The following is a 20872-nucleotide window of genomic DNA, read 5'->3' as shown; positions in this document are numbered from 1 at the left end:
GCAGAGGCTTGGACTTCCGGGAAGAAGCTCCTTGCTGAGCACATGGCTAATGGCTGCTGCCCCAAAATGGAGGATCCGGGGCAAGATGGAGGGCGTAGCCCTCGCCCTTTCAGTCTGTTGACCACAGAGACAGAGGTCAAACTAGAGATAACATCTAGGCCACAGTTGTGTGCCTCCCTCCAGCCCCAGAAAAGTGGTGACCCCAGATGAAGCAACGCCACGGCAGACACCAAGACCAAATACAATGGTCACCCCCTCAACCCCCACCCCCTAGTGCCAGCAAATCAGTAGAGACTGTGAGGCTTGATCCAGCAATTGGACACCCCCTCCCCCGGAACTGACTTCCAGACCATTTTTGCAATGAACATTCCTGATAGATCCCTCCCTTTCCCCCCAACTGGGTGGGCGGGAGTACGACGTAACCCTGCAGGCCCGGAAATACCTGAGTGACTAACCCATGTACCTTATATGGACTATACATTGGACCCACCAATCCACACCTGCCAAATACCTTAAGCCCTTGGTCTATATCAGTGATGGTGAACCTCTGACACGCGAACTCATTTTTTTGGATGATTTTTCTTTGTAAATGGCATTTAAATATATAAAATAAATATCAAAAAATATAAGTCTTTGTTTTACTATGGCTGCAAATATCAAAAAGTTTCTATATGTGACACAGCACCAGAGTTAAGTTAGGGTTTTTCAAAATGCTGACACGCCGAGCTCAGAAGGTCCGCCATCACTGGTCTATATGGACAATGCAGTGAGCCACCATCAGTGTGCGCCAAGTTCACTAAGCCCCCACCCCTTCCCAGTCCGCCCCTCAAAAGGTGTGCCCACCCCTGCACGTGCTGCTGTCCTCCCCCTTGGAGACAGCCCGTCAGGGCCCTTCTCCTCTAACTAAAGCCTTGTAGTCCTGGGTCTTGATTTTTCAATTCCCTTTCGCTGAGGACCACATTCCACTTGCTTAAGACAATTTATCTCCTCCCCTTCCCGACCTGCACAGAGAATTCTCCGCCCAGAAAGCCCGCCAAAGTCCTTCCAAACCCGCTGACTCCCGTCACTGGGGGCTGGCGCCATCTGGGGCTCAGCCACCTGGTGTGTGGATGATCCAATAAATTCTTAATCCCTCACCATTCTGGCCTCTCGTGTTCCTCCTTTGGTGACCCCAACAGAGACCCTGACCCTAACCCCCGTAGTCACCATGATTAATGCTTTGTCCCTGTGTAACCCATCCCCTGGAAGCCATTGGGCAACCAGGGCGTTGAGCGTTAGCTCGCCTGTCTGTCCTGGGCCACTTCCTAAAATTAACCCTTATTTTCTTGGCTACAAACCGGTTCCGGGCTCATTGGGTTCTGATGTGCTCAGGCAAGCAGACCCCTCCGGTCCGTAACCCATTCACCTCCAAGATTGTACCAAGGGGCACCCAGGGGATCTGCTGGGTGTCGGCTACATTCTCCCTCCTCCCCTGATGGGCAGGCCAACCCCTCCTGCCAGGACAGTGGCTCCTTTCTCTGCTCTCTGGGCGTTAGGAGCTTTGGGACCAGGTGGCAGCTGCTGCTTAGAGGCTCAGGGGCTCCTATTGTGTCTCCTGGAGGATGTGTTCTTCCTTGGGAGCCGGATCCCAGGACCCACAGAGCCGGAAGCTGCAGGATGGGAAGCACAGCGCCCCAGTGGGTCTGGAGAGATGACAAGTGTTAGGTTAGGTGGCTCAGGAGGCGGCGTAGGAAATAAAGAGAGTCCAGCTAATCAGAAAAGAAAGAAAGGAAAGGCTTTATTCTGTGTCCCCAGGCGGCCCACGGGCCCCAAAGACAGGGCACGTGGATCCGCACCAACAGGGAGGGGGGCGCTTTTTTTTATACAGCTGTTCAGTGAGGGTGGGGGAGCATGAGCTGTGGGAGTTCCCACCGCGGGGGTCGTCACGGTTTCCAGGTGTCGTCATCTGCCTGGTAGCTGACCTGTTAGGAATTCCAGGGCGGGACCGGTATCTGCGTCACCATCTACCTGGTGCACTGGCCTGTTACGGATTCTAGGAAGGGCCCAGTATCTACGTCACCATCTGCCTGGCAGAGGCATGCACCAGCTCCTGGACCCCCTTTCGACCTAACAACAAGCAAGTGAAACAGGAATTTTAGGGGTAAAATAGGAGGTTTAGGAAATTTTAGAAATTAAGGGGACCATGGAAGAAGCACAGGGCTGCAGAGCAGCAGAAGGTATATGTCCATAGACTAGGGAAGCTGAAAAGCTGCAACGGGTACATTTCCATAGAATGAGGGAGCGGGGAACAGCAAAAGGCCTATATTTACAACATAAAGAGAAGGAAGCCCTTCATCCAGAAGGAGAGGAAGAAAGCCCAAAGGGAATAGAAAAACAATAAGGAGGGAGGGGGGGTGGGGGAGAACCTCACATGTCCCATGTGAGGTCCGACCTTTGAGCTCAGGAGTTACTATAGCAACCAGTCTAAGGGGATAGTGACCATCAGAGGGGATATCAAGGCACCAGGATCTGCAGCCTTTACTAGTGTAAGCTGTAGGGAAAAGGAAGTCAGCGGTACCCTTTCCCCCCTCCTATGAGGGAGTCCGTTCTGTGGGACTCTTCCCCCTCCCCACGTGGGAGTCTGTACTTGTTCTTCAATAAATCTCCACCTTTGCTACACCACCTTCTGTCAGTGGATTCATTCCTCGACTCCGGCGGACAATGAATCCGGGTTCCAGTCCAAAAATTTCGTTTCACAGGGGTGTTTCCCACCCTGTCTCTATTGGAGACACGGCCCCAAGCCTCAGGCTGGATCTGGGATGTATACCTTTCCTGGAGGACAGCATCCTGTGCTCGTAAGGTCTCATCACCAATTTCCATCGCTCTCCAGGTTGGAGCTCCTGGAGGTGGGAGTGCGGCAGCACAGGGGGTCCTGCTGCCTGACCCTGCAGCGTCGTCATGGAGAGGGCTCTGGGGCAGGCAGCCTGGAGCCCCAGGAAAGGAGTTATCAGACAGTCTCTGAGTCAGAAGAGAGGGCTGGCCCCAGATCAGTTCTTAGTGTGGACAAAAGGGGCCACATGCTAACCTCACGAGCTCAGGGACAGCCTGTGTGGCGGCCTTGCAAACTCAGAGACCTAAAGTAACCACAAAGGATGGTCTGAAATGAAAACTTAAAAAAAAAAATCTTTATGCCCAGTCGGTTTGGCTCAGTGGATACAGTGTCGGCCTGCAGACTGAAAGGTCCCAGGTTTGATTCTGGGCAAGGGCACATGCCCGGGTTGTGGGCTTGATCCCCAGTAGGGGGCTGCACAGGAGGCAGCCAATCAGTGATTCTCTCTCATCATTGATGTTTCTATCTCTCTCTCCCTCTCCCTTCCTCTCTGAAATCAATAAAAATATATTTTTTTAAAAATCTTTGAGAGTATTACAGATGTCCCTCTTTTTTCCCCCATTGCCTCCTTCACCAGTTCCCACCCCACCCCAGGCCTTCACCCTATTGTCTGTGTCCATAGGTAATGCATATCCTATAAAATAAAACCCTAATATGCAAATAGACCGAATATTTTGCGGAACGACCAGTCGCTATGACAAGCACTGACCACCAGGAGGCAGACACTCAACGCAGGAGCTGCCTCCTGGTGGCCAGTGTACTCCCCCTGTGGGAGCACCGCTCAGTCAGAAGCCGGGCTCTCTGCTCCTCAGAGGCGGGAGAGGCTTCCGGTGCCTCTGCTGTGCTTGCCAGCCATGAGCCCAGCTTCTGAGCACAGTGGCGGTGGTGGGAGCCTCTCCCGCCTCCACTGCAGGCGGGCAGTAAGGAGCGAGGGGTCCCGGACTGCGAGAGCTCCAGACTACGGACATCCCCCGAGGGGTCCCGGACTGCGAGAGGGTACAGGCCGGGCTGAGGGACGCCCCCCCCCCCAGTGCATGAATTTTGTGCACCGGGCCTCTAGTATGCATATAAAATCTTTGTTTAATCTCTTCCCGCCCTCCCCTTCCCCTCTTCCTTCTGATATTCATTAGTCTGTTCCATGTTTCCATGCCTCTGATTCTATTTTATTCACCAGTTTATTTTGTTCATTAGATTTCTTCTGTATTTATTTTTAGATTCAATTGTTGATAGATACATATTTCTTGCCATTTTATTGTTCATACTTTTTATCTTTTTCTTCTTCTTCCTCTTCCTAAAGAATACCCTTCAACGGTTCATATAATACTGGTTTGGTGGTGATGAAATCCTTTAGCTTTTTCTTGTCTGTGAAGCCCTTTATCTGATCTTCAATTCTAAATGATAGCTTTGCTGAGTAGAGTAGTCTTGGTTGTAGGTTCTTGCTATTCATCACCTTGAATATTTCTTGCCACTCCCTTTTGGCCTGCAAAGTTTCTGTTGAGAAATCAGCTGACAGTCATATGGGTGCTCCCTTGTAGGTAACTAACTGCTTTTCTCTTGCTGTTTTTAAGATTCTCTCTTTGTCTTTAACCCTTGGCATTTTAATTACCATATGTCTTGGTGTGGGCCTCTTTGGGTTCCTCTTGGTTGGGACTCTCTGCACTTCCTGGACTTGTAAGTCGATGTCTTTCACCAGGTAGGGGTATTTCTTCAAATAGTTTTCAATATCTTGCTCTCTCTTCTCCTTCTGGCACCTCCATAAGTTTTCTTGCTTCCATTTCTTTAATTTGTAACACAGTACGAGTCCCATTAAGCTCTAAGCAGCTTCTTTAATTTGTCTCCTCATTTTGGCTGTTTCCCTGTGTTTGTTTCTATGTATTGCATAGAGCTACTATGTCTCCTTGAGTTGGTAGAGTGGCCTTCTATAGTAGGTGTCCAGTAGGACCCAGTGGCTTAGCTTCCCCAGTCACCTGAGCTGGGCACTCTAGGTGCACTCCTGTGTGGGCTGTGTGCACAATCTTGTTGTTGATCCTTGATTGCTGTTGGTGTCACTAGGAGGAATTGACCTCCGAGCCAATTGGCTGTGAAGACCAGCTGTGTCTATAATGGAAGAGATAATGTGCAGGAGACACCCCTATAGAGCAGGACTTGCTTCAGTGGGGCTTTGGTGCTCAGTGAGTCTGCCCCTTGAGTGTGTTGCTTATGGATGTGAAGAATTATAATCTGCTATGGTCTGACACTGATCACTGGGTACACTGGCTCTTGGGTCACCAGGGAGGTGCAAAGTCAGCCACTGTCTGGGGCCACCTATCAGGAGCTACAGAGAGATCTGCAGATGGCTGCTACTTGTATTGGGCTAGGAAGTGCCCAGGTGAGGCCCAGCTGTGAAGCAAGGCAGGGTGGTTCTAGTGCTGGCTCTGGGCTTTTTATTGATAGGTTTGAGGCACGCTGACTCCAGCTGCTGCTTGTTAAGAGATTTTAGAAAAGTCTGAAGCCTGAGCCAGGACAGGCCATTCATATGGAGAAGCAACTGCAAACAGCTTGGGTGGGGCTGAAAATTGGATGGGGTGAGGTTCTCAGGGAATCACCTGGGTGGAATGAACAGTGTGGGCTATGCTCATGGAAACTCAGATATGGTTGCCAGTCATCCCTGCGACAGGGGAGGTCTCAGCACAGGAACAATGACCCGTGTGAGCATCCCTGTTTGGGAGAAAGCTGCCCCTGAGTTCCTGCCCCAATGCCAGACAGTCCAGTTTCTCCTCATATGTCTCTGGATTCCCCCAAAGCCACCACCCTGGTGTTAGAGCTCAGAGGAAGTTTGGCCATTAAAGTTTGTGCTCATGCCTTTTAAGAGGAACACCTGGGACTCCAGCAGCCTCTGTGTCACTCAGCCACAATCCCCACTGGTTTTTATAGCCTGAAGTTACGGAGACTTCTCTTCCTTGCTCTGGAACCCTAGGTCTGGTGTGGGGCTGGGACCCCCTATCTCATGGAGGCCTCAGAGATATCTGTCCTGATTTAAAAAATAGTACACATGGGTGTCTGACCAGTCCATTCCTCATCTCTGCCCCTCCTACTAGTCTCAATGTGCTGAAAGTAAAACTTTTTATTTATTTATTATTATTATTTAAATATGTTCTTATTGATTTTTTAGAGAGAGGGAGGGAGAGGGATATCAAGCCTGTAACTGAGGTATGTGCCCTTGACCGGAGTTGAACCTGGGACCCTTCAGTCCACAGGCCAACACTCTATCCACTGAGCCAAACCTGCTAGGGCTGAAATTAAAACTTTTTAATTAAAAGCAGTTTATGGCAGGTTGTCATGTCATGGCCTAAGACCTTCCCTGACAAAATCAATCTTTCCCTTAATTAAGCTTGTTTATTGACTTTTGCATCTACAATAACATTCCTTTGGAATGTCAGGTAACTCCCCTTTCTCCAGACCACTCAGGATTGGGTGGAGACCATAAATCATGTTAATCATTAACTGTTAACTGTCATTTTACTCTTCATCCAATCCCAGAGGTTTCCCTGGTTTGCTTTCTCCCACCTCCCTAATCTATCACAAATGGATTTCATATAACTCAATTAAGTCTTCTCTTAATTATAATCCTATCTAACAATAGACAAACATGGTAATTGACCGTACCTTTGCTACGCCTCCCATCGGCTAATCAGCATGATATGCAAATTAACCGCCAACAAAGATGGCAGCTAATTTGCATATACCCACTGGGAGCGAAGACTGAAGACACTATAGAAGGAAGCCAAGCAACGGAGCCGAGGTAGCGGAGACGGGCTGGAGATAAGTGGCAGAGACGGTCGGGGTAGGAGCCGCAGAGACGGGAGCGAAGCCCTATTCTTGCAGGAATCCTCCTGCAACGGGCCTTTAGTATACAAAATAAGATACAAAATGGCCATTTTCTGGAACATTATCTCCATCTGTTGAGATTTTGCTTCCCAATAATTGTACACAGTTTGGCTCAAATAAACTCACAAAAATTCTCTATAGGTTTGAATATTTCTTACAGTTGACATCAGTTTTGTAGGAATGAATTCAAACGAATGACCCTGACTGCACTGTGATAAAGACAATTTATGAAAGCAATTGAAACAAGCAAATGTATTAAAGAAGCAAGGGAAGCAAATCTACCATCCAGCATGACACGCATAAATGGGCTCTCAGCTGATCTGAGAGAGTTGGGTGGGGGGTGTCTGCCTTATATACTTTTCTGTGTATAAATTTTTAAATTTCTCTGCGAAATATCTCAGTATAGATTATTTTCAAGGTTCTCCTTTTACTTTGTTGTGGCCTTCCCAGAATTCATGAAAAGCACCAGACAATTTTATCTTGCCAACCCTTGAGACTGTTGGCTTCTCTGTTTAGAAAGTAAAAAATAAAACTGCCTTTTTCCCCTTTACCCTTTCCACCTCTTTTCTGGCATTCTCTGGTTAGGGAGCCTGTTAATTTATTTATTTATTTATTTGTTTGTTTGTTTGTTTGAATATATTTTTTATTGATTTCAAAGAGGAAGGGAGAGGGAGAGAGAAATAGAAACATCAATGATGAGCCCAGCCAGCGTGGCTCAGTGGTTGAGCATTGACCTATGAACCAGGGGGTCATGGTGCCATTCTGGTCAGGGCACATGCCTGGGTTTCGGGCTCCATCCCCAGTGTGGGGTGTGCAGGAGGCAGCCGATCAATGATTCTCTCATTGATGTTTCTATCTCTCTCTCCCTCTTCCTTCCTCTCTGAAATCAATAAAAATATCTTTAAAAAAAAGAAACATCAATGATGAGAGAATCATTCATCAGCTGCCTCTTGCATGCCCCACTCTAGGGATCGAGCCCACAACTTGGGCATGTGCCCTGACTGGGAATCAAACTGTGACCTCTTGGTTCCTAGGTTGATGATCAGCCACTGAGACATGCCAGCAGGGCTAACCATTTGTTCTCAAGTTTCCTTGGTTTGGCGAAGATAATGGCTTATTATTTACAAGCCAGCGGCAGCTGTCCAAACTGCTTGGCCTTGTTTAATTATTTTGTCTCAGTTTCCCTATTCCTCCTGCCTCAGAATTTTTCTAGCTTCTCGCTATCCTGTAACAGTTCTTTGGTCCAAGGCAATGTAAGACAGATTAAGTGTTGGCAGGTCAAACACCGACTCCTCGGACAGCAGTGCTGGCCCAGGCCCACCAGCAGGATAGGCAGAGCCACACCTGGGAGGTGCCCATTGCAGGAGATGCGCTGGTTGGTGCCAAGGACATAACTAACAAAGACTGAGCAACTGCCCCAGACTCGGGGAGGCCGAGGAGGCTTGACAACTCTAGGAAATCTGATCCCAGATGGGATCCTGGATCAGAAAAAGGGCATTATAGGACAAAGTTTGAAAAAGATCTGTTGACTAGTTAACAGTCTTTATTCCAATGTTAATTTCCTCTTTTTTAAAAAAAATATATTTTATTGATTTTTTACAGAGAAGAAGGGAGTGGGATAGAGAGTTAGAAACATCGACGAGAGAGAAACACCGATCAGCTGCCTCCTGCACACTCCCTACTGGTATGTGCCTGCAATCAAGGTACATGCCCTTGACTGGAATTGAACCTGGGACCTTTGAGTCCGCAGGCCGATGCTCTATCCACTGAGCCAAACCAGTTAGGGCAATTTCCTCTTTTTAATAATTGTATTGTTGTTATAAAGGATTTTAACAGCTGGGTGAAGGGTATACCAGCATTCTTTGTACTATTTTAAAAAGCAAATTTGTTGAGGTATATAATTTATATACCAAAGATTTACCCTTTTAAAATATGTAATTCGACTGATCCAGAGACGGAGAGGCATTGATTGGACTGTCGGGCCTTGGAGGGAAGGTAGGGGATGGTGGGGGTAAGGGGGAAAGATCAACCAAAGGATTTACATACAAGCATATAGGTCTAACCAATGGACACGGACAACGGGGGGCGGGGTGAGGGCATGAGCGGGGGGGGAGGGGTAGGGGGTAACGTGGGTATAAGGACAGATATGTAATATCTTAATCAATAAAAAAAATATGTTAAAAAAATATGTAGCCAAAACCGGTTTGGCTCAGTGGATGGAGCGTTGGCCTGCGGACTGAAAGGTCCCAGGTTCGATTCCGGTCAAGGGCATGTACCTGGGTTGTGGGCACATCCCCAGTAGGAGATGTGCAGGAGGCGGCTGATCGATGTTTCTTTCTCATCGATGTTTCTAACTCTCTAACTCTCTCCCTTCCTCTCTGTAAAAAAATCAATAAAATATATTTTTTAAAAAATATGTAATTCAATGACTTTTAGTAAATGCACTCACTTGTGCAAGCATCAACATAGTCTGGTCTTAGAACATTCTCATCACCCCAATAGCCCCAGCCCCAGGCCCCCACTGTCTGTCCTCTGTCCCGCCTGTTGTGTCTTTTCTGGACATCTACACTAATAAAAGAGAAAGATGCAAATTGACCGTACCTTTTGCAGCCCCACCAGCCAATCAGGAGCGAGTATGCAAATCAACCCAACAAAGCTGGTGGGTTAATTTGCATACACAGGCACCAAGAGGCCGGGGGCAGGCGCCCTGCACTGCCCCAGCCGCTCCGGGCCCCTGGGCAGCGTGGGAAGGCAGAAAGGCGGCTCTGGGCCAGAGCGAAGGCGGTGCCAGCAGCCAGGGGAAGGAAGGCCCATTCTTGCACGAATCTTTGTGCATTGGGCCTCTAGTTTAACATTAAGGGAATCATGATGTGAGTGTTTTTGTGTCTGTCACAATTTACTCTAACGTTTTTGAGGTCTTTGCACTGTCACAGCTTTTTTCTTTTATTTTTTTGTATGTGAGTAAATTCTTTAAATTTAATCAGTCCTTTATGAAACTTCCCAATTAATTAGTAAACGATGGCTTATTTTAATAGCCTTAAACATTGGCTGCCATTTAAACAAGACAGTCTAAAAAAAAAAGGCAATCACATAATAGTTTATAGTCATTTACAAGTGGATGGTATACATTTAGATACAGAGGTAGAAGTTCACTTTTACAACGTCTCACTAATACACATTTACCAAATTCAAGGCACAAAATAGTTTGCTTTATTAAAAAATACTGTAAAAATGTCATTTGCTGTTGTACAAGGTGAATAAAACTTTTAAATGAATCTTTACAGCCGTGGTTCTCAACCTTCTGGCCCTTTAAATACAGTTCCTCATGTTGTGACCCAACCATAAAATTATTTTCGTTGCTACTTCATAACTGTAATGTTGCTACTGTTATGAATCGTCATGTTAATATCTGATATGCAGGATGGTCTTAGGTGACCCCTGTGAAAGGGTCGTTCGACCGCCAAAGGGGTCGCGACCCACAGGTTGAGAACCGCTGCTTTACAGCCTTCCATAGTGTAAGATCCCCCCCCCCCTTACTCATCATAGTTGGCACAAAAATGAGGATTTTTTTAAATGTAGAAGTCCCCATTTTTAGAAATGCTCTCTTTGCTCATCTGCTATGTGTTCTAGATAAAAGTCCCCCAAAGAAATGAAACACAGCGACCTCCTGAGGAAAGGGCACGTCTGTTTGCAGCAGAATTCATAGGTAGGAAATGCATGATCTTTTTTGGATAACTCGGTCCCCAGGGACAGACACTTAAGGAAGGTTTCAGAGAGAAAGTTTGAAAATCCAGCTAACACTTTAGTCGTTGTGACTTTAAGAAAGAGACCCGATTATCTTACCAAATCAAACATCACTTGATTCAAACTGATGGAGATTTCAAAATTCCTTTTTAGCTTTTTAGAAGAGCTATATAGACACCACGAAAGGGCCGCGCAGGCTTTGCAAAACAAAAACTGAGGAACCAGGAGAAAACATCGCACTCTCCGTCCTTGAAGTTGCAAGGGTGTCAACTGACTAGAGTTTGATGACAAGAATTAATGGACTCTATGGGAATTAAGAAAAGCCACACACGTGAAACACACTGTAGTTATCATCTCTAGACTCTCTGCTCATTAAAAAAAATACCATGGGAGCCTGGGGACGCCACACAACGCTTGTCGAAAGAACTGACTGGCCCCCACTGAAAACAGCTCCATCTCACTTTTGCTGACCGCGTTGTTCCAAGTACTCTAACTTTACACGTTATTTTTTTAAAAGTTGATTAATAAAAAAAAGTCCACACGAATTCAGAATCCGAGAATGTCCGAAGTGCTGATGGGGTGAACGGAAACATCTTGCTCGTCTTCCGAGGGAAACGGCGCTCCACCCAGAAGATTCCCAGATGCTGTTTTTCACGTCATTATTGTTTGTGGCTTGTTTTCTTTGAGCGGGAAAGGGGTACATACACTTGTCCACTCCTAGGGACCGACACACGCACACGACTGCTTCGAAAGGAAGGATGCTCTCCATGACGGTGCAGCTCATGGGCTGGTCGGTGAGAATGGCCCTCACGCCTGCTGCGCACAGTAGTCGGGCTGCAGAGGGGGGCAGAGGGGGCAGAAAAGGCTCGCTCTCCTTCCGGATCCCACAGCCTCTGAACATGCCAGTGTCTACCAGGTGCGGGCAAACCAGCGTTGTCTTAATTCCATCCCTTTCAGCAGCCTTCAACTCGTGGCTCAGGGATTCGCGGAAACCCATGACTCCACATTTACTGGCACAGGAATCCCAGGAACTTGCAGCTGTCACGATATGACCATGACTCATCTACAGCACTGGAGGAAGAAAGCTTTCGTGGTTGTATGCCTATTGCCTGGGTCCATTTTAGTAGTTAGCAGGCTCCTCGGCTGTGGTCTCTGTCACAGCTTTTTTTCTATGTCTGAAATTATCTATCTATACTAATAAAAGGGTAATATGCTAATTAGACTGGGAGACCTACTGGACGTCCTTCCGGACAAAGCCATGGTGGTGGGGCCAAGGCAGAGGCAGTTAGGGGCAATCAGGCCAGGAGGGGAGGGCAGTTGGGGGTGATCAGGCTAGCGGGGGGGGGGGCAGTTGGGAGTGAGCAGGCCAGCAGGCAGAGTGGTTAGGGGTGAGCAGGCAGGCAGGCAGGTGAGCAGTTAGGAGCCAGTGGTCCCAGATTGCGAGAGGGATGTCCGACTGCTGGTTTAGGTCCGATCCCCGCCTAAACCGGCAGTTGGACATCCCCAAGGGGTCCCAGATTGGAGAGGGTGCAGGCCGGGTTGAGGGACAACCCCTCCCATGCACAAATTTCATGCACCAGGCCACTAGTATATATATAAAAGGCTAATATGCTAAGTGTCCCACCCTCTGACCGGTTGCCATGATGTGCACTGACCACCAGGGGGCAGATGCTCAACGCAGGAGCTGCTGAGCTGCAGTGACTTGGCAGCGGTGGTTCTCAGGTGACGCACCCCAAAAGCAGAGAGGAAGGAGCCTGATTCCTTGCGGGGCCACGTGATTCCACCTACGGCCATGGGTTATGTTGTTGCTGGGGCACTGTTGGCCCTGAATCTGGTTTACTGCACACTTGCATTTGTGTTCCACACCCTGTACCACAGCAACTTTGCAGAGTGCCCTCTCGCACTATGGGATCCCTTGGGGGATGTGGGAGAGCTGTTTGCAGCCCCATCCCTGCAGGCCAGGCCGAGGAACCCCACCTGCCGGAGGGACCCTGCTCACTCTGCAGACACCGGGGAGGGACCAAGGGAGATTGGCTCCAGGGTGTGTCTGGCCATCTCGTCCAGTCCCACCCCACTGGCCACCTTCTAATTAATTTCCTTTCAATGTGCATGAATCTGTGCACTGGGTCACTAGTTTCAAATAAAAAGCTGGGGGTGAGGGGAAGAGAAGACAGATCATTGCTCCTTCTAGTGTGGGAGGGACCCATGTGCTATCCCGTGGCTAGTAGGTCTTCTCTGGCTGGCCAGGTTGGCAGTCAGCTGTGACCGAGCTCTCTGGGGGCCATGCAGAGCCTCCACCACTGCCACCACAGCTCCATGGTGAGCCCCTTTTCCAGCACGAGGGTGGCTGATGGCCGAGGCTGTCGATGCCACTGCAGCTGCAATATGAACTTGATTTGGTTGAATGTGCAGGAAGTAGTCCACAGTAATCTGCAGGGACCATCTGCTTTTTGTAGGGACCGGACTGGTGGAGGAAATGGGCATGGGTGAGGGAGCCCTCCTCCTGCATCCTGTACAGCTTCAGGGTGGCACCCATCTCTGCCATTCTTGGCTGGAGAAGCGGTTTCAGCGGCTCTGCCAGGCCCCGTTGCTATGGGACCCTCTCAACCCCACTGCTTTCAGGGAGCCCGATTCTGTTACAGCATCTGCTGCTATCAGTCTGGGCCTCGGAGGAAAGGCCACCCCGCTTCTCAATGACCGGCCACTCCAGTGCGCCCTCTTTGGTCAATGGTTGTCCTCTGGGTGTTCTTGCAGAATCTAATGGCGGGTGGGGTTTTTGGCCCATCAGAAGTGTAGAGTTTGCTGGCCGGTGTGCTGAGTGGTTAGAGAATCAATGAGCACTGAAGGGTCTTGGGTTTGATTCCCCATCAAGGGCACCTACCTAGTTGCAGATTTTATTCCCACCCCCAGTCTGGGTTGTGTGGGAGGCAACTAATTGATGTTTCTGTCACATCGATGTTTCTCTCTCTCCCCCTCCCCCCTCCCTTCCACTATCTCTTAAAAATAAAAATCAATGGAAAAAATATCCCCACTTCTTGGGTGAGGATTTAAAAAAAAAAAAAAGACTTGCAGAGTATGTCCAGGTCAGCATGCCCTTCACCCGGCACTTGAACTCCTTCCTCCACTGCCTGTGGCAATGCCTGTGTTTCTGCTTCCCTGAGCCAGGGCCACGGCTTTCTCAAAGCTTCCACACGAAGCTGGCAGTGATTGGCTGTTTCCTGGGGGCTCTGCCAGGTAGTAAGTCCTGCGTTACAGCAGGTGCTCCCCTACAGATAAGCCCTCCCTGAACCCATTTCCTGTGAGGAGCCCTGAAGCCCTGCCCCTCGGTCCCTGGCACTCCCATTCCTCCTGCCTGGCCCCTTGGCACGTGCGGGCTTCCAGCATGCCAGCTGTCTTCTCTGGGCAGGCCCGGCACTTCCCCACCAGGTTTCGTCATGACATTGTAAATGGTGGAAGTAGACCTTGGTGCTTGAGTTCTGGCTAAGAAAGAATTCAGAGCCACGATTCACACTTGTGAGGGGAAATTTATTCAGCAAACAAAACAAAAGTACACTCGAAAAAGTTCCCAGCAGAGTGTGGGCCAGGGAGGGTTCCCTGCTTTCTCCCCAAACTGCCCCGTCCCTGGTCCCTGTCCTTGCCTGGAAGTCAGATGGGGCTTTTCTCCAGCTCCCTTGTTCCTCGCTGGGCGGGGGTAGGGGCAGAGGGTTCAGGAGTAGGGGTGTGGGTGTTGGGGAGGGAGCTCCCACATGACTAGTTACAGGCCAGAGGAGAAAAGATCAGGGGACATCTGACCTGCGTGACCCGAGAGGACAGTGTGCCTTCGGGGCGAGGGCCTGAGGACAACAGTTACTCCCATCACTTGCTCTCCAGGTTCTGCCTGTAGCTAGGTGTCCTGGGCTCCCTGCCCTGGTGACATTCAGACCCGGCCTATGGTCCTGCCCTGCTCTACTCCTGCCTGTCTGACTGCCTACCTCAGCATGACCCTGTGAGTGGTCAGGTGGCCAGGAGGGAACGTGGGACCCCCAGGGGAAGGAGCAGAGACCTGTGCGTGATTTTCTTAAAAAAAAAATAAATTGAGGGAGAAACCAAGATGGCGGCATAGGTAAACACCGGAAATTGCTGTCTCCCACAACAAATTCAAAAATACAACTAAAAGAAAAAACGGACATCATCCAGAACTACAGGAAGGCTGGCTGAGTGGAAATTCTACAACGGGAAGGAAAGAGAAAAGCACACTGAGACTCAGAGGAGGTGCGGAAGTAAAGTGCAGAGGTACGGAGGTGCACGTGGAAAGGGCTGGCAACTGAGGACTCGGCTGTCTTTTTGAATCGGGAGGGAGTCACAAGCCCCTGACTGCTCTGAACTCCAGTTCCAGGTGAGTCTCTGGGGACCCAGACTCATACGGGGAGAAACTGGACTGTCTGGCAGCGGGCAGAACTTGGAACTTGAGGGCGGCTTTCTCTCAGTGGTGCTTGCAGCGATTACCAGGACACTGAGATTCGGGGCCCCTTAGGGCAGGACTGAGGATCAGCCATAGCTGCTTGCTCCGCCCTGTTGATTCCCTGAGACCCCGCCCCACCCAAGCTGTGGCAGAGGCTTTTGCATATGAATGCCCTGGCCCTTTGCAATCTGAAAATTACCTAACAAACTGCAGCTGAATCAGAGAGACCCAGAACTTCCAAAAGAAGGCCCAAGGTCCCATAGCAGCTTGCATTGCTTCACAGCTGGGCCTCATCTGGGCACCTCCAAACCCCAAACAAGGAAGGGGAACCTGCAGATCTCTTCGTAGCTCCTGCTGGGTAACCTCAGGCAGAGGCTAAATTAGCACCTCCTTAGATCCAAGAGCCAGTGTACCCAGTGGTCAGAGTGGGACCATCCAGATTACAACTCCTCAGATCCATAAGGGACACACTCAGGGGGCAGACTCAGTGAGCACAAAAGCCCCACTGAAGCAAGTCTTGCCCCAGAAGGGTGTCTTCAGCACAGAAGTTCTCCCACTGCAGACACAGCTGATTCTCACAGCCAATTGGCCTGGAGGTCAATTCCTCCCAGTGATACCAACAACAATCAAGGCTTAACTACAACAAGACTGTGCACAAAGCTCACAAAGGGGTGCACCAAGAGTGTCCACCTCAGGTAATTGGGGAGGCTGAGCCACTGGGCCCTATAGGACACCTAGCACACAAAGCCACTCTACCAACACAGGGAAGCATAAAAAAATGCGGAGACAAAGAAACAGGTCACAAATGACAGAAATGGAGGAAAGCAAACGACTGGATATAGAGTTCAAAACCATGGTTATAAGGTTTTTCAAGAATTTTCTAGAAACCGCCGATAAATTTAGTGAGACCCTGGAGGATATGAAAAAAGACCATCTAGAAATTAAGCATATACTGACTGAAATAAAGAATAATATACAGAGATCCAACAGCAGACTAGAGGATCCCAAGAATCAAGTCAAAGATTTGAAATACGAAGAAGCAAAAAATACCCAACCAGAAAAGCAAAAAGCAAAAAGAATCCAAAAATATGAAGATAGTGTAAGGAGCCTCTGGGACAACTTCAAGCGCACCAACATCCGAATTATAGGGGTGCCAGAAGAAGAGAGAGAGCAAGATATTGAAAACTATTTGAAGAAATAATGACAGAAAACTTTCCCTACCTGGTGAAAGAAATAGACTTACAAGTCCAGGAAGCCCAGAGAACCCCAAACAAAAGGAATCCAAAGAGGACCACACCAAGACACATCATAATTAAAATGCCAAGGGCAAAAGACAAAGAGAGAATCTTAAAAGCAGCAAGAGAAAGAAAGTCAGTTACCTACAAGGGAGTACCCATAAGACTGTCAGCTGATTTCTCAACAGAAACTATGCAGGCCAGAAGGGAGAGGCAAGAAATATTCAAAGTGATGAATGCCAAGAACCTACAACCAAGATTACTTTATCCAGCAAAGCTATCATTCAGAAGTGAAGGTCAGATAAAGAGTTTCACAGATAAGGAAAAGCTAAAGGAGTTCATCACCACCAAACCAGTATTATATGAAATGCTGAAAGGTATTCTTTAAGAAGAGGAAGAAGAAAAAGGTAAAGATAAAAATTATGAACAGCAAATACATATCTATCAACAAGTGAATCTAAAAACCAAGTAAATAAAAAATCTGATGAACAGAGTAAACTGGTGAATATAATAGAATCAGTGGCATAGAAAGGGTGTGTACTGACAATTCTTGGGGGGAAAGGGGCGTGGGGGTGCAGGAAGAGACTGGACAAAAATCGTACACCTATGGATGAGGACAGTGGGAGGGGTAAGGGCAGAGGGTGGGGTGGGAACTGGGTGGAGGAGAGCTATGGGGGGAAAAAAGAGGAACAACTGTAATAATCTGAACAATAAAGATTTAATTAAAAAAAAATAAAAACTATTGACAATAAAAAAAAATTGATTTGAGAGAGAGAGAGATCAATTTGTTGTTCCACTAATTTATGCATTCATTGGTTGTTTCTTGTATGTGCCCTGACCGGAGATTGAACCTGAAACGTTGAAGTTTACTCAGGCAGGCAGGCTAAATAGCCATCTCAGATGGTGATGAAAGAAAACTGAATTCATTTAAGGAAAAGGGGATGGGAGATGGGGATATCCAAAGGGAAGGGCTGCTGTCCATGGCTCCCCTGGTTGCAAGTCTCCTGGGGTCCCTTAGAGGTTGGGGGATGCGTGCCTGTGGGGGGATGGCACGGGCATGCCCTGGAGGGGGAGCGCGCACCGGGTCCTTTGTCCTGAGTGTGTTTCTCTCTCTTGCAGGTGGAAATCTTAGTGGAGGGTCTTAATGATAGTCATCAGCTTTCCAGGGTGCGCTTCACCGTCGTGGTCTCTACTGATTGGTTGGTGCCAGGCGGTCATTCGTCAATGTAGCTGGTCCTGAGACACTTATTTGGTTTTGCCAGTTTTCTGGGCCTGGAGCTGAACTATAACTGAGGCCTAGATATTATCTTTAGGGAGGAAAAGTTCAGGGGGTCTCAACCTCATGACCAGTGATGTGCTAGGGGTGAGGTTCTGGTTTTCCCAGCTTGCCCCTTGCTAGGTGGGCATCAGGGGCTTTCAGCCCTGGTGAGTTTCTGTACCGGCCCATGGTCCTGGCTCTAACAGAACCCACGACCTTGGCCTATCAGGGTGATGCTCTAACCAACTGAGCTAACTGGCCAGGGCCCCTGTGTGTGACTTGCAAGGAAGAAGAAAGCACCAGCCCTCAGGAGGGAGGAGCAGCTCACCTACAGGCAGAGGTTGGGGATCTGCCTCTCGAGGTTTCCTAGGGCAGCAATCAGCTGTGCCCATCGGAGTGTCAGGCCCCCCCTCCTCCTAACCAGGACGGTGACCTTGGTGTAGTGCACGTGGTGGGCTGAGAGTGCAACCTTCACATCGAGATCCTGGCTGATCCACTCAGCTCTGTGTGCCCTTCCGATAGGCTGCCAGGGAGGCCCTCTGACACCGCACTGTCTTCAGCTGATGATTAATCACCCTCAGCTTTTCATTTTCTTTCTTTCTTTCCTTTTCTTTTCTTTTCTTTTTTCTTTTCTTTTCTTTTCTTTTCTTTTCTTTTCTTTTCTTTTCTTTTCTTTTCTTTTCTTTCTTTCTTTCTTTCTTTCTTTCTCTTTCTTTCTTTCTTTCTTTCTTTCTTTCTTTTTCTTTCTTTCTTTCTTTCTTTCTTTCTTTCTCTTTCTTCCTTTCTTTCTCTTTCTTCCTTTCTCTCTTTCTTTCTCTTTCTTTCTTTCTTTCTTTTCTTTCTTTCTTGCTTTCTTTCTCTTTCTTTCTTTCTTTCTTTCTTTCTTTCTTTCTTTCTTTCTTTCTAGTATTTTATTTTTATTGATTTCATAGAGGAAGAGGGAGGGGGAGAGAGATAGAAACATCAGTGATGAGAGAGAATCATTGATCAGCTGCCTCCTACACACCCCCTGCTGGGGATCGATCCCACAACCCGGACATGTGCCCTTGACCAGAATTGAACCTGGGACCTTTCAGTCTGCAGGCTGATGCTCTATCCACTGAGCAACACCGGCCAGGGCTCATTGTCTTTCTTAAATGCATCACTGACAGCTCCCAGGAACAGCCTTCTGAAGCCACAGATTTTTGCTCTTTTTATTTTATTTAAATACTAGAGGCCCAGAGCACAAAATTCGTGCACAGGGAAGGAGGGGGAAGGGGAAGCAGTGTCCCTCAGCCTGGCCTGTGCCCTCTCGCAATCCGGAACCCCTCGGGTAGGGTCCCTAGGCCTGGCCAGCAATCAGGGTCTATTGGGGCTTTCCCTCCTCCAGCCACCAGCAGCTGGCCCCATCCCCACAGCTGCCACTGCTTGCCATCTGTGTGGTGCTGCCCCCCTCCACCACCACCGGTCGCCTCCCTCTGTGGGCGACAGGCCTGGGGTGCGATTGCTTGGCTGGCCTGGGCCTCCCTCTGTGGGGCAATCGTGGGGCGATGGTGGGGCCCCTCCGACCAATCGCATCGCACCCGCCTTGGCTGGCCTGGGCCTCTCTCTGTGGGGCAATCGTGGGGTGATGGTGGGGCCCCTCCGACCAATCGCATCGCACCCGCCTTGGCTGGCCTGGCGCCAGTGCATGTCATAGCGTGGTGGTCCGGGATCAAACCTACAAACCAGATACATGCCCTTGCCCGGGAATCAAACCTGTGACCCTTTGTGCACAGTCTGACGCTCTAACCACTGAGCACCGGCCAGGGCAAGAACCTGGATACGTTTGAAAGCACAGAACCAACGTAGACTCTTAGTATTCAAGATCAGGGATGGCCCTCGTGTCAGGGTGAGGAAGCTACAGCATCCTGCAGCTGGAGCCTTCACCACTTACCAGGAGCACAATTCCACTCTCTTTCCACAGCCGTGGCAGGTTCTGCTGCCCAGGTACAACCATGAACCGAGCCTCCTGCGTGGCCTCCGTGAGCGGCCTCATAGCCCTGTGTCCTCCCACAGCTGTCCCTGCTCCTCTCCACGCTTCCAGAGGGACCTACTCAGAGTGGCCTGAGGCAGGAGGCAGGGAAGCGGGCAGGGAAGGCTTCAGACTTCACCACATTGGACAGAACAGGAAATCCTGCGCTCCACGCCCCACGCCCCACGCCCCCGGGGCAGACGCTGTACTTACTGTCACCTGTGTTTTTGCAGCGGACAGCACCTCCTTTTCCTTGGCAGGTCACCCCTCCAGAGACTGCACCTCAGGACACTGAGGAGGTGACCCTGAGGGTTCTGTCCCTGCCACACTGGTTCCCACACCTTCATGAAAGGGTCTGCATGCAGCACTCCATCTGCAAAGCAGCAGGTGCAGCACCAGCTGAAGACACAGGGGAAAGAAAGGGCCGTCGGGCCAATTGGTCCCACACGCTGAGGAGTGCCTGCTGGCCCGAGTGCCCTCAACTTCTGGGTGAGTTCAGCCACTAGCCTGGACCAAGTTCACAGGTAACTACCGCTTTGCATATTTCAGCAAAAAGCAAGAAAAATTCCAAGGCAGGAGGAATAGGGAAACTGAGACAAAATTAAACAAGGCCAAGCAGTTTGGCAGCCTGCAACCAGCTTGTAAATAGCAAGCCCTTATCTTCCCCCAGCCAGGGAGCTTGAGAGCAAACGGTTGTCTCTCCAAGGAATGCTGGCGAGGAGGGGGAGGGGAGGGGGAGAAGGGAAGGAACCTTAATGCAACTAGAGAATACACAGCTTAAATCGCCCTGAAACTAACAGATGAGGCTGGGAGGCGGGAGGAAGAGGGCAGGCTTGTCTCCTCCCGCTGTTTGAACAGAGAAGCCAGCAGTTTTGGGATTTAATTGCCAGGTGCTTCTCATAAATTCTGGGAAAGCCATAACAAAGTAAAAGGGAGAGAGAGCTTCAGGGTTAACCTGTACCAGGAGATCTAGCAGAGGAATTCAAAATCTATGCAGTGGTTCTCAACCTTCTGGCCCTTTAAATACAGTTCCTCATGTTGTGACCCAACCATAAAATTATTTTCGTTGCTACTTCATAACTGTAATGTTGCTACTGTTATGAATCGTCATGTAAATATCTGATATGCAGGATGGTCTTAGGCGACCCCTGTGAAAGGGTCGTTCTACCGCCAAAGGGGTCGCGACCCACAGGTTGAGAACCGCTGATCTATAGACAGAAGGGTATATAACCCTTGGAACGCCCGCCAGACTGAGTTCCAGCTCAGATGTAGTTTAGTAGATTTGTTTGCCTTGTTTCTTTAATAAATGCTTATTTTAAAAAAGAAATTGCCTTTATCACAACGAAATTATCTGGAGTCACTCATTTGAATTCATTCTTTGAGCATGAGAAGAATCAAGGTGGGGTCCAGCCAGTGTGGCTCAGTGGTTGAGGGTCAATCTATGAACCAGGAGGTCACAGTTCGA

The 20872-nt window shown here is 49.0% G+C and overlaps 1 long non-coding RNA gene across 1 annotated transcript; it reads right to left on the bottom strand.

Moving 5' to 3' along the window:
• Positions 1-1749: 1749 nt before the first annotated feature.
• On the bottom strand, positions 1750-20498 carry LOC106699493. The gene is made up of 2 exons (XR_001351092.2): positions 19621-20498; positions 1750-2106 (listed from the first exon to the last, which is right to left on the bottom strand). It is a non-coding gene; the product is annotated as an uncharacterized LOC106699493 (long non-coding RNA).
• Between the last annotated feature and the right edge of the window lie 374 nt (positions 20499-20872).

The sequence above is a fragment of the Myotis lucifugus genome, unplaced genomic scaffold (assembly GCF_000147115.1).
Source record: "Myotis lucifugus unplaced genomic scaffold, Myoluc2.0 scaffold_417, whole genome shotgun sequence".
Classification (NCBI taxonomy): Eukaryota; Metazoa; Chordata; class Mammalia; order Chiroptera; family Vespertilionidae; genus Myotis; species Myotis lucifugus.
Note: the sequence above shows the minus strand (reverse complement) of the source record. Positions and strands in the feature narration are given on the sequence as shown.